Source organism: Prosopis cineraria, unplaced genomic scaffold, assembly GCF_029017545.1.
Source record: "Prosopis cineraria cultivar Desert tree isolate PC_DT_omini unplaced genomic scaffold, ASM2901754v1 PC6, whole genome shotgun sequence".
In the NCBI taxonomy this organism is placed as follows: domain Eukaryota; kingdom Viridiplantae; phylum Streptophyta; class Magnoliopsida; order Fabales; family Fabaceae; genus Prosopis; species Prosopis cineraria.
Window position 1 is genome coordinate 20,846,398 of NW_026555337.1, and position 13,749 is coordinate 20,860,146.

A 13,749-nucleotide genomic window follows, 5' to 3' on the forward strand; every position below is an offset into this window, starting at 1 on the left:
TGAACTTTTTCCTTTAACATTTGAAAACAGTACTTTGAACATCCTGACATTAAAAAAAAATTAACTTTGACAATTAGTTGACTTACTCAATTAACGATGATGAAGTTGATAGCCGCTTGTCGTGGTTTAGTCAATTAATGATGAAGTGGAAGACATTCTGAATGAAATTGATGGGTTGAAGCTGGCAATGTTAATGGTGATGCTTCATATAACATACACTAGCATTTGCAGTCAGATGCCGAAGCAATGGAAGTCAAGGCAGGAAGACCGGTAATCGTGGAGGCAAATAAACTTTGGGCCAGCATATTAAAACATAAAAGAAGTTTTCACATCTAAAATTAAAGGATGGATCACAATATATAAGTTTAAGAAGTTTCTAACCAAATGGAATTAAGCTATTTTGGTGAAGCATACTATCCTTAAGCATACTTAATATAAAAAATCTAACACAGCATTCATCACCATAAATGAGTAGGAGAATTCTCAGCGAGAGAGACAAACAGTGCTGTAGGGGACATTTTGGTTTGCCCATTGCATTGACGGTGAGGGATTGGTGATTATTCATTGTGGAAGAAAATATGTTGAAGATAATAAGAAAATATTGAAAAGAAAGAAAGAATACTCTATTTTTTTCCGGGAATAATAATAATCATATCATCGTTATCGTTATCAGCTAAAAACTTATTGCAGATATATACATATATATATAGATATATATATATCTTTCTATATATAATATAAATAATATGTTGTAAAATTCATATACTAAATACTTCATTTCGGATAACCTCTTTAATTTTCAAGATCGAAACCATCCTGCTAATAATTTAGGAATATATCACAGGTCTGAAGCAGAACATGCAATAGTACAATCTTGCCCGAAAGTTGTTCCAAATTAAACATGATTTATAGAGATTAAGGGCTTGTTTGTTTGTGTTTTTACATTAAAAAAAAAACTGTTTTGCAATACAATTTTTATAATTATTTAAGAAAAAAGGAAATCAGTTTGATTGCGTTAATTTAAAAACAGTTCTTGAATTAAAAAAAATTGGGCAATGGTGATGGACACTGGTAATTAATGGTGGTAGCTTATGATAATGAATGATCAAGAAGGCTGTAGTTTTAATAATCAAATGTAATGTATTTTAAAAATAAGAAAAATAAAACAAATACATCTTTTAGATTTTTCTATTTTTTATTTTAAAAAACAAAAAATAGTTTTTAAAAATAATTAAATTCAAAAAACTTATCTAAACGAATTTTTTTATCTTTATTTTCTTTAAAAAAATTATTTTTGAAAACAGAAACCAACAAGCCTAAGTCTTCTTCTAAATTAATCTCCCTCAAACTGCAGTCAAGTTATCAACATATACTTACCCAAAAATGTATAAATTAAAGGCTGACAGACAATATGGAATATAAGAATTAAATCATCATCCCTATGGTTATTTTACTTATATTTATCAAAATAACATGTAGATCACACATTGTATATATTCAGTCAATTTTAACGAAATAGCAAGGTGGATTAATGTTAAAAATAATAAACACATGTTGTAAGAAGGGCTCTTCATGCTAAGTATATGTAGATTAAATTTCTTCTATAATATTTATGCCAATATTAATTATTTATATTAAAGTAATATGTTGAGCTATGCATATGAAATAATCTAAACTAATAGATTATATAGAAAACAAATATTGTACCCAAAATTAAAGTGTAAAAAATATTATATTAACCTCGTTGAGACTTGATAATGAAAGGAAAATGAACCAATTCTTAATGATTATGATTTGACATTGGAAGGATTAACAACAACAATTCATCTAACCCAAGGGTGTGAAAATACAAACCCAAACTATGGGGACTAAATTTCAGGGATTACATTCAATTTCCCTACTTACAAGCCTAACCTTCAACCACATATATAAGCAAAGAATAATAACTAACCATGATTAACTAACAACTAACCATGATTAACAACTAATATTCCAACAACCGAATTCATAATTGGAGGTTAACAAACGAAGGTCAAATAGATTTAACAAGAAGGAATCACTCACATGTATGAAGAACCGAAGCGCCACCAAGTTTCCCTGTGGTTGCTTCAACAGAAAGGAGCAATACAGAAAGAAAGAGAACCACCGAAATAAGAGAGTGCTTCTTGGAAGCCATTGATTCGGTTTGATCGATGGGTAGATCACTGTAAGCACAAGACTTATCAATTTATAACCCAAAAAAAAAATGTAAGGGTATTCTTGTCCATTGAAGAATTTTTTTTTTAATAATTCCTCTAGTCAGAAGGTGTAGACTGATTCTTCTTGCAGGTTTGGTTCAAATAAGTGATGTACATAATTTTATTTTTTTAAATTTAGGGACTTTGATTAAGTAGCTATTTTTAAATTTTTGTTGTCCTTGTCCTCCTCCTCATCGTTGCCTTTGTTGTTAGATTAATTGATAATTAGATTGAATCACTCAACTGTTCTTAAATTTTATTAAACTTATAATTTACATAAATATTCTTTAATATAAAAAATTAAAGACTTAATTGCGCAAAACACATCTGACTTTTTTATTATATACATATAACTTTTACTACGTCAAATCTTCAACATATCCGCCCAAAAATTTTTAAATTTGGTCAGAAAATTATGTGCTATTAATTATTAACTAATATGTTACAATATCAACCATGAGTAGATCTAAGTTGAAATTTGAAATTTTTAATAACAATAAAATTAGACTAATAAATAATGTTTAATAAATGAAAGGACTCATGAAATCAAGTCTTAAGATATTGAGTTAAGTAGATGATAATTTGTTCTTTCCCTCCACCATTGGAAAACACAGAAGAGAACAAATAGGCAATAGGAGTTGAGGATATCACATGTTAATTCAAAACTGAAGACTCAATTATATGTCCTTCTATATTATTATGTATTGCTTAAGGCAAGATTTATATACTTAGCTCTATATAGATATTTAATATACTTTTATCAAGTCAAATCAAAAGAAATAATTTTTAATATGTTAATACTACTGATAAAAAGAGAAGGTGGAATAAATATCTATAAAAGATACACATGTTATTTTGTATGTATGGTAGTTATTTGAAATTTTACCCACTCTAATTCTCTCATATATGCCTATGTCACGCTTCCCTTATATCTTATTTCGTCTCCTGTGATTGAAATAAAGGTAATATCATCATCATTTTAAATACCTTTTTCACTTTGAATCTCAACTTGTCTCTTTTCTTCTTTTGAATTTTTTATATTATTCAAATAAAGGATTTTAAATGCATACATTTTAAATGTAAAATTTAAATTTAATATTTTAAATCTAAAATTCAAATCTAAATCCATCCACCCAAACTCCAACTTCCATAATTCTCATAAAATAATTTGAAACACAAGCATATAAATTACAAAGATAACTAAATAACTGTTTACTTGGTTCTTAATAATTAATATCTTTCTTTTCCCACAACAATTTCATTGTTAATATGTTATTAATAATTGTGGCAACGAGGAGCATCTTTAGGTGGTGTCCTTCGCCTATCAAACATCGATTGACTGGTCCTCTGTTGGCAAGTATCCTTCCCTCATGTGAAGCTATTGAAAGAAAAAGAATTTAAATATTACCTGACTTCATTTTGTACAGTAGATATAAATAAATATCAGGATACACATACACATGCATATATACATCAATATCAATATATATAATTCTTTTGTAAAAACTGCCTTAAAAATCCAATCAATATAAACTTATTATTCCAGCCAAACAGTGTAAGACAAACTGGGTTATGTGCATGAATGTCAAATCTAAATCATCATCTTTGGACCTATTTTACTTACTCCATCTGTACTACAACATAATTTGTTTCTAAAAGTTTTACTTGGTCCAAAATATAATATATTTGGTGGGTATTATTTTTTTTCAATTACACCCTTACTTTATTAAGTAATTAATGAGGATGTTTTGAATGAGTTAAATGTTATATTATTTATTATACTCAATGGCACAATTAGAAAAAGTGAAAAATTTTAGAAAATTAAGATTTTAACCAACTTTGTTTAAAAAACATAAATAATTAATAATAACTATATTGTAGTTTAGAGGGAGTACTTACTAACTTAGTAATATATATATATATATATATACCAAGTAAATATGTAGATATACACATTGATATGCATCTAATTAATGTGATTATCTGACCCTTTTGAGCAGTTCGCTTTGATCATTTATATAAGAACACATCTATTGTTTTCGATTGTCCTACATTTTTCTCCATCAAAATACCATTAACTAATGTTCAAGATTTTCAATTCACTAAAAATTAGATATCCTATTAAATGCTAGGGAATTAAGTAGGGATAATAATTGTGGAAAAATAGCACAAAATATTGACACATTTATTGCTAAAATCTAATTTAGCTGATTTTTTAAATTCTTGTGAATCCGTTAGAAATATATATTGGAGGGGGTAACAAAGTGTTTTATACTTTAAAATAATTAACTCATTTATTTTTCCTAAAAAACTTAATTAGTATACCTACATTATTGATTTTCCATAACACTTATCAAGTTATTAATTATTAGCATTAAAAGAATATTTTTAAAAGATGCAAAGAGAAATAAACTTCAAAATATCACAGGATCAAACAAGTAAATGAAACCAAATTATCAAAAAAATTATAGATAATAAAATCAAGGAAGAATGACATTTAGGTCTCTTATAAGAAATTATCAACATTTTCTTCCCTACCAGAAAAAAAGAAGTTTTTTATGTGGTATATACTATATCATTGTTGTCAATTTCAGAAGGTTAATTATTTCAAGCAATCAAAATGCCAATAATATTTTTACAATGATTGCAACCTGTGTAATTTATAAGTTATAAATAGTACAGATTATTCCCCAAATTTTATGTAATTCACGATAAAATTAAACTTGAATGTTATGTTATCCAAATATGAGTGGATTTAAATCAATGTGGAAGTGGATAAAGTAAGGCTTAATAACTAAAATGTAATAACAAAGGACAAAGATCTATAAATTCTAGTAATGATGTTTTAGTTAAAATATGATATCCTTCTGCTACTTTTCTTCCATTTGTTTTCTCTCATAGTTTATGGGTAGCTGCTCTCCATTTCTAACAAATTAACATTAGAGTTAGGATTCAATAAAGAGACTTGTGGGTTATAGGCTCACTATGCTTCTAGCTTAAGTCCACTCAAACTTAAACAACGTAACAATCTCTTCTCAACTGTGAGATTTGGAAAACTTGTGGACTCACACTTATGCTTCTAGCTTAAGTCCACTCACATTTACACAAACTAATAATCTTTCCCTTAACTGTGAGATATGGGAGTTTGTGGACTCATACTAGAGAAGATGGTTTGTTAGGATATCAAAGTGTAAGTTGACTTAAAATAATGTGGAAAGTTTCACATTGAATAAAATTATGCTTAATGACTAATACTCCCTCCATCCCATATATTTTTAGATAAAATCACACAACTAATAAAACTCAATAAATATACCTTACATTTTCCAAATAAAAATATAAACTTTTAAAAATGCTCTTCATTTAATGATCTATTTGTGAAAGAATATTAAATAGAGAGAATACATGAGAAGAGTAATATTGAAAAAGAATGAACTTTATTTTTGTCAAAATGTCTTATATTTTGGGACGTCAAATTTTTCCAAAAGTATCTCATAATTTGAGAGAATGTAGTATAAAATAAAGAAAAAAATCCATAAACTCAAGTCATAACGTTTTGGATTAAGATGTAGTGTCCTTCTATTATCTTACTCATTTGTTCCCTCCTCCCATTTCAGGTTGGCAAAACCAAAGTATATACATATCACTTACACATTTGAAGATCAGAAGTACCACCAAGTTTTCTAGCCAATGCTTCAGCAGTAAGAAGCAAAGCAAAAAGAAAGAGAACCCCCAAAATATGAGACTGCCTTTTGAAAGCCATTATAGATAGGCTCGATATCTGTATTTCACAATGCTCATAAATTCAATCAATCAATTTATAACACAAATTAAAGTCGGTGGGTACGTAGTTTTGGACTTTCAGGCATTAGTTTTACATTTCTTTGATACTTCAATATGTATAATGGATGCTTTGGTCAGAAAGTGTGGATTGATTCTTTCACTCAGTCTTTGATTCCAATCTAAGTCTAGGGGCTGATGTACTCCCTAAGCACTTCTTCATAAGAAACAAATACTTGTTTCGCACAGACAATAATAAATACATTTGAAATTTAATTTTTTTTCAAAGGAAAAAAAAAGGAAATTTTTAACAAATGCAAGGAACAATGGGAAATTTTTCACTAAAAAAAAAAGACTCTTGTAAAAAAGTCTAGAAGTAATTGTTATTATTTAACAGATTTGCTCCCGCTTCTCATGAATTTTTTTACACTGATAACTGGTTTATTTTTAAATCACAACGTAACCAAAGGGAAAAAAATCTACATTTTTTCTTTTAAATAAGAACCAAATTACTCTTACTCTTATAAGTTTTTACTCTTTTTTTAAACTCTACATACAGACATCTTTTTCCATCTTTTTCCATTTTTAAAATCCATAAAAGCTATACTTCAAAGTAGGTAAAAAGTTTATACAAAAATATTTCTCGAGAACTTCGTTAAATTAAATTACACAAATATGTCATCAATTATTAAAATCTATATTTTTTTTGACGAAGTTTGCTTCATTTTGTTTGTAAGATAAGTTGGTTTGTGTAGGTTCTAAAAATTAGAAAAAGGTTTGTGTAATTTTCCAAAGGCTCATGGGTGTTTAGTTTTTGTATTTCATTGTGTTTGGACTCAACTATTATACTCAAATTTGGTCCAAAAAAAATATTATACTAAAATAGCTTAAACAAGTTTATATACCCCTCGTATTTTTTTTATTACGTTCAGATATGAGACATCTTGTGTTGTACTCTAATAATTAGGAGTTTTTCCTTTTAATTTTTAACAATAAGCACTTATATAATTTTAATAAAAGCTCACATAAACTTTTTATTAATTTACTCTAATTTCATCATATTTAGAATTTTTTTGATTCCTTAACGCATGTGATTGTTCATGACTTCAATTTTGACCCGTGAACCATGTTTCAATAGATTTGTAATAAGAGTCTAGATAAATAAAGATGTGTAAGATATGCTAGTTTATGTTAAATTTTGACCGATTATTAGGTCTTATATTTTCTGTACGTAAAAAACAAAATTTTAAAATATGATAAATAATTATTTCAATTAACACATTAAAAAATTAAAATTAAAAGATCAATGAGTTCAAATTGTCTGAAATTATAATATTGATGAGTGATTTCATCAGGTCGTCACCCAGTTTCCGTGTTGAATGACTTTAATTGTGTTATGAATCCATGATGAATACAATATTTATATTCTTAATTAGCATTCTTCACATTTGCTGGTCGTCCATGGACCGGATATTTTATATTTGACGGAGTCAATTTATAATAACTAAAGTTTTAATGTTCATAGCACAACGTTTTAATTGAATTTAAATAAAGAGGATAAAGCTGCAGGCAAAGAGTGAGGTAAAGTATGATCTTAAACAAGAATTTGTAAAGTAATGTAAACATATTTATAGCCAAATTAAAATAGTGTAAATCAGCAAATTATCCCCTAAGCTTTAAATTAAGTAGCACCATGGACCCTCAAGTTGTTTATTGTGCAAAATTGTTCTCTCAACTTTTGAAAATTGTGCAATCTAACTTCTATCATCAACAAAACTTAACTTTGACCATTAGTTAACTAGAAAATGACCTCAAAAATTATAAAAAAAGATCAAAAAATTACAATAAAGGATCCAACCTTTTCTCTATAATTTTTAATGCCCTTTTTTTTATCATTTTTTTAATGAATGGTTAAAGTTAACTTTTATTAATAGCATATGTTAGACTACACCGTTTTCAAAAGTTGAAAGAAAAATTTGCACAATAAATGAGTTCAAGGTCTATAGTGTTACTAAACCTAAAGTTCAAGGATAATTTACTCATTTACCCATGAAAATATTACTTCTTTAAGTTTTTAAGTAATATAAATATGTTTTAATGAAAAATATGATAATAAAAATATAGAATATTGACGTGTATCATAAAGAAACCGTATCAGACATGTATTGAACCCTGCTGGCACGTTTATATTAATTTTAAAGTGTAGGAGCTTCGTAAATAATTAAAGAACTCTTCAAAAATATTACACACTTGGTATATAATTTGAAACAAGCAGGTGTGGAGCCCTTTGGGTTTGTAATAACATTACAATTTACAAAATAACTATTTAGACAATGAATTTATAAATAGATCATAAGCATTATATTGTTATTAATTTATTATTATTGTTAATAATTGTGGCAACGAGGATTATCATGTGATGTGACTCTTTGCAAACATCGATTGCCAGATGCTTGGGTGGCAAGTATCCTTCCCTCTTGTGAATCTATAGATAAAACAAAAATTGAACTATTATTTTTCTTCATTTTTGGATAATAAAAAAGAAAAGTAAATCAATCAATGTACTGATATTATCACTCTGTGTGTGTGTCTATATATATATATATATATAGAAATATAATGTATGAAGCATTGGTGCTTTTAATTTCGTGCTATAATGCAGATGTTTTCTCAATGAATGCCATGTGATGTGAGGAAAGTCAACGAGACGAAATTGGATTCAGAGAGAAATTCACTCTATTTTTTTACGAGACGGAACAAATATTGTGATCGATTATTTTATCCAAACCTCCCCCTAAAAACTAACTATACAAATTATGTTCTTTTCTTTTTCCTTTTCCTTTTTCTTTCCTTTTCCTTTTATTTTTATTTTTTACTAAATCAATCTCAATAGCCCTATGAAATATTAAATCATCCCAGCAAACAGTTTTAAAAGAAATTGGGTATTTTTCTTTTTGGCTTTCTCTCAGAGTTTCTCGTGAGTTGAGTCAACGAGAAAATGGTTACAGAGAGGATTCCATGAGAATTCTTCTTTAGATTTTTATTGGGATCGATTATCTTACATAGACCTAGCTATTATCATTTTTTTTTTGTAAATTGCCTCAAAAGCCCGATCAAATTAATATTTAATTACTCCACCTAATTTAAACCAAAGGTCAACAAATAATATATAAAAAACTATTGCAAGCGGCATGGTTTAAAATTTATGAACTATAACTCATTTTACAAATTGCATGTAATGCATAGAAAACTTCACTGATTTTACACAATCATAAGGGATTATAATAATATCACAAATTGTCCTTATAATTAATTGTGTTTTATTTTTAGTCCATGTTTAGTTTATTTCCATTGTTCCTCATTTCCCTTTATTTAATTCATATGTAATTTTAATCCTTCTAGTTTAAAAAAATACCCATAAGGACCATGAGCTAGCCTAAATGGTGTTTATTTTGTCGATAAGGACTCAACGCTGTTTCATCATGCGACGATTTAATTTGGAAGCAATTTGGGTCAGCCGAACTGCTAACTATATTATGTCAGTTACTCCCTCTAGTTCTATTTATAGGGCAGAAAGAGGAAGGTTTTTTCAATCTTATTTATAAGTCACGTCACTAAAATTTTATCACAACTTTCCTCTTTTACCCTCCATTGAATATTGGAAAAAGAAAATGTGTAATTGAATTATATATATTTAATAGGGGCAAAGTTGAAAACTCATTAAATTTTATGATAGAGTTAATGAGTTTTAAAGTTTTTCCTTGGTACTGGTGAAACATGTTAGAAGTGATTTATAATTATAAATAGGATTAGAAGAGTAGCAAAATAAACACCATTTAACCTATCCCATGGTTCTTATTTGAGTATTTTTCAAATTAGAAGGACTAACATTATAGACAAATAAAATATAAGGGATGAAGAACAATGAAAATAAATCACAGGCATTAAAAACAAAACTCTATTAAAATATAGGGACCTAGAGTGATATTTTCTCCAAACATAAATTATAATTACTCCTTCGGTTCATAATATAGCATTGGTAATAACTTTTCAGATATAAAAATCTTAATCTTTTGAGAAATGTACATATATATTTTCAATTATAACATCATTAAGTGCCCTTCATAAGTGTATTAAAAATGAAAACTGAAATTCCAATGAACTATTTTTTAAAAAAATTAAATAATAAATGAAGTGAGGATATAGTAACAAAAATTAAAAGAACTACCTAATATACCCTACATTTTCGATCAAGCAAGATTTCTTAAAAATGCCCTACGTAAATTATAAATCAGGGAGAATATAAAAAAAATGTTAAAGATGATAGTCTATATAAATCGAGTCTAAATGTGTATTTGTATAAATAAAGGCCAGATCATAGATATATAACAAAAACGAAGCATCACTTACAAAAATGAAGACCCGAAGCATTCCCTAGCTTTCTGGGCAATGCTTCAGCAGAAAGCAACGCAAAAAGAAAGAGAACCACCAAAACAAGAGACTGCCTCTTGGAAGCCATTAGTTTGGTTCGATGCCTATTTCACAGTAGATATATACAATTCTTTCAATTTATAATACAAAGTGGGCGGCTAGTAGGTTTGGACTTTCAGGCATTTATAATATTTATTTAATAATAGATAGTGTGGATTGATTCTTTGAGAGTTTGATTCAAATTGGAAATGTAATTCCAGTCTTCTTTGCGTTATTTAAACTACTAATGGAAATTAGTCTACCTTCAGGTTCGGAGGGTTAAAAAATAGACACCTCTCAACTTATTTCTTCTATATACAAAAAAAAAAAGTTTGAATAATTTTAAAAAAATAATCATGAGTATTGTGTTTTTCTATGTGATTGTACTTGGACTCATTTATGATCTACACACACACATAAAATTCGTAATCTTTAATAAGCTACACTCTTCATCAAATTATTATCAACACATTTCAATTTTTTTAAACTCCGTTTAATACAAGGTCAAACAATAGTTAAAATAGGGAGAGAAAAAAAGTGGAGAGAGACAAACTGGATAGAACATATCAGTGGTTTTTATTTCTTTGATTAAGCATGGAAGATTTTTCGTGAACGTTAAAGATTTCGTGCGTTCAATTTCAATGATAATGAGAAATAAAATTTGATTTGACAAGTCAATGAGTTCAAATCATCCAAAACTATAATGTGAATGAAAAAGTTCGGGTTATCATCCACTTTCCATGTTGAATGACTTTGTTTGTACAAAATTAAAATAATATCTTTGTTATTGAGAATTAATATCCTAGTTCTGCTCTAGAATTAAAATAATATCTTAATTCTGTTCTAAATCCATGATGACTTTAGTTTGTACAGAATTAAATTGTAATTCTTAATTCTGTTATAAATCCATGATACTATGTACAGTGTTTATATGCCAAATAGTCTTCTTCACAGATGGCTAAATTACTAGCAGTCGAGCCACCTTGTGGTGAGGACGGACAAATGTAACCTCTCACTTGGGGGGTTTTTTAAAATAAAAAATAGTAATTAATTTACTTTTGTTATTACAATTGTAGTCATAGTGTAATTATTATTTTTTAAAAAATATTAATTTTTTACTTTAAATTATTTTGCACCGCTGACTCTAGCTCCTAGCTTTGCTATTGGCTAAATAACCACCTAAAAGGAACAATTTTGGATTCGTTTTTTCTTACATTTTATGTCACAAGCTTCATGAGCAGTCAAGATAATATAACGATAGTACGGTTAGATGTTTCATGATTTGAAAAATAGGACTTTGTAAAAAAAAAAAAAAAATTGGCCCCTACAAAGTAATTCCAGGAAAAATGGGGACCCTAAATTTATTTAAATCAAATCTAAATTTATAAATTTTTATGCATTGAAATGAGGAATTTTTATCAAATCCAAATACAAGTTCTCACTGATCCAAACATACCATTAAAGAATGTAGATTATGTATACTTAATTAAGATCAATGAGATCAAATTATTCAAACCTAAAATATCGATGGGAAATTAAAGTTCATATCGTCATAGAGTTTCTATTTTTTTTTTAAGTCAAACAAAGTCAATTTTATTAATCATTAACAAAACAAAATTACACATACCAATAACGAAGCCAAAGAAAACACTCAAAAAATCTAGAAGTACAAGCTAACACAGAACTCACCAAAAAAGAAAACAACAAAAAAGAAATAGAAACAAAAAAAAAAAAAATAGCAAACAGCAAAACCAACTAAAGCAAGCTCAGCCAATACCCTTCTTCACATTCAAAACAAAACAAGGCGAACCAGAGCACTTTTGCAATCTCAAATCAAAAGACAAGAAAAAAGACAGAGGATGAAGGAACCATTATCCAATAGCGTCATGGTTCATCCCTTTTTTAGCCAATCCCACCAAATAATCAGCAGGTTTATTGCCTTGGCGAGACTCCAAGGAAAAGCAAATATCCTCCATCGAGCTCTTCAATTGCAGAAGTTCTGAAACCGGAAATTGACTCTGCCACTCACAACCTACCACAGAATCCTTCATCATCAAATCAAAAAGCATTTCACAATCTAGCTCAAAGCAAACCTTCTGCCCATTAAACCTTTCCATCAATCTGAATGCTTCCAACAAAGCATAACATTCAGCCATGAAAGAGGTTTCAGCAACACAGCTTTTACTCAAACCTCCTAAAAATACTCAATTCCAATGCCTACAAATCACACCCAAACTAGCAGCCAAAGACTTAAAATTCCAAGCCCCATCAATATTGAATTTAACACACCCTACAAGAGGCTTTTCCCACTGCAACTTCCTTCCTCTTTGCATTAACCCCCCATTAGTCTTCAAGCCTGCCATATTACTGTCACATCCTGATCTAGATTTCTAAAACTCATCAACCAGTGTGGAAATCAGCCTTAACACCTCCTCAGAATCCACCTTCACACTACTAAACACCCATCTACATCTAAACTTCCAAACCCACCAACACATAGAAGCAATCAACGCTTTCCCATACTCATCCAAAATCAAATTACTCCCAAACATGTCAATAAACTAGTTCTTAACATTAGTAACATTCTTCTTATAAAAAACAGAATCCCAAAGGACAACCAAAGCAACATTTTGCAGCCTAAGGACACAAAAATAGCATATGTTCTAATGTTTCATTCTCATAGCCACAAATAAGACATACCGAATTATCTGCACATTTCCTTCTAAATAAAACATCCTTAGTCGCTACAGCATCATGCAACAAACGCCAGATAAAATGCTGAATCTTAAGAGGCACAATCAGCTTCCAGACTTGCTTCCATGTTTGCTTCTGAACTTGCAAAGAGGATCCAGGATTCTTAATCAACAACCTAATATCATTAACTTTTGCAAAATGATTGCCAGATTTCACTGTATATTCTCCATCTATATTCCCCATCTAGACCACCCTATCTTCCATAGCTACTCTGGGTATTTGAATTTTAAGTATCTCATCTTTTTCAACATCAAAAATTTTACGCTCAATACTCGATAATTGCCATTTCCCCTCAATAATTAAATCAGCCACCCTTAAACTTTCTTCAACAGTATCTTCCGCTTTATGTCTTAGCTTAAAGGAGTCAAGCCCCAAGACACATTGACTACCCCACCCCTTAATTTGCCTTCCATTACCAACCTTCCACGTCAATTGCTTCATTGATAACTCCCTCCCTTCCAACAAACTAGACCAATACCAAGAAGCTTTCCTTCCTTTCTTTGCTGAT

The 13,749-nt window shown here is 28.9% G+C and overlaps 1 long non-coding RNA gene across 1 annotated transcript; it reads right to left on the reverse strand.

The window, feature by feature from the left end:
• Window positions 1–8,275: 8,275 nt before the first annotated feature.
• On the reverse strand, window positions 8,276–10,551 carry LOC129312422 (uncharacterized). The gene is made up of 2 exons (XR_008593557.1): window positions 10,428–10,551; window positions 8,276–8,502 (listed from the first exon to the last, which is right to left on the reverse strand). It is a non-coding gene; the product is annotated as an uncharacterized LOC129312422 (long non-coding RNA).
• Between the last annotated feature and the right edge of the window lie 3,198 nt (window positions 10,552–13,749).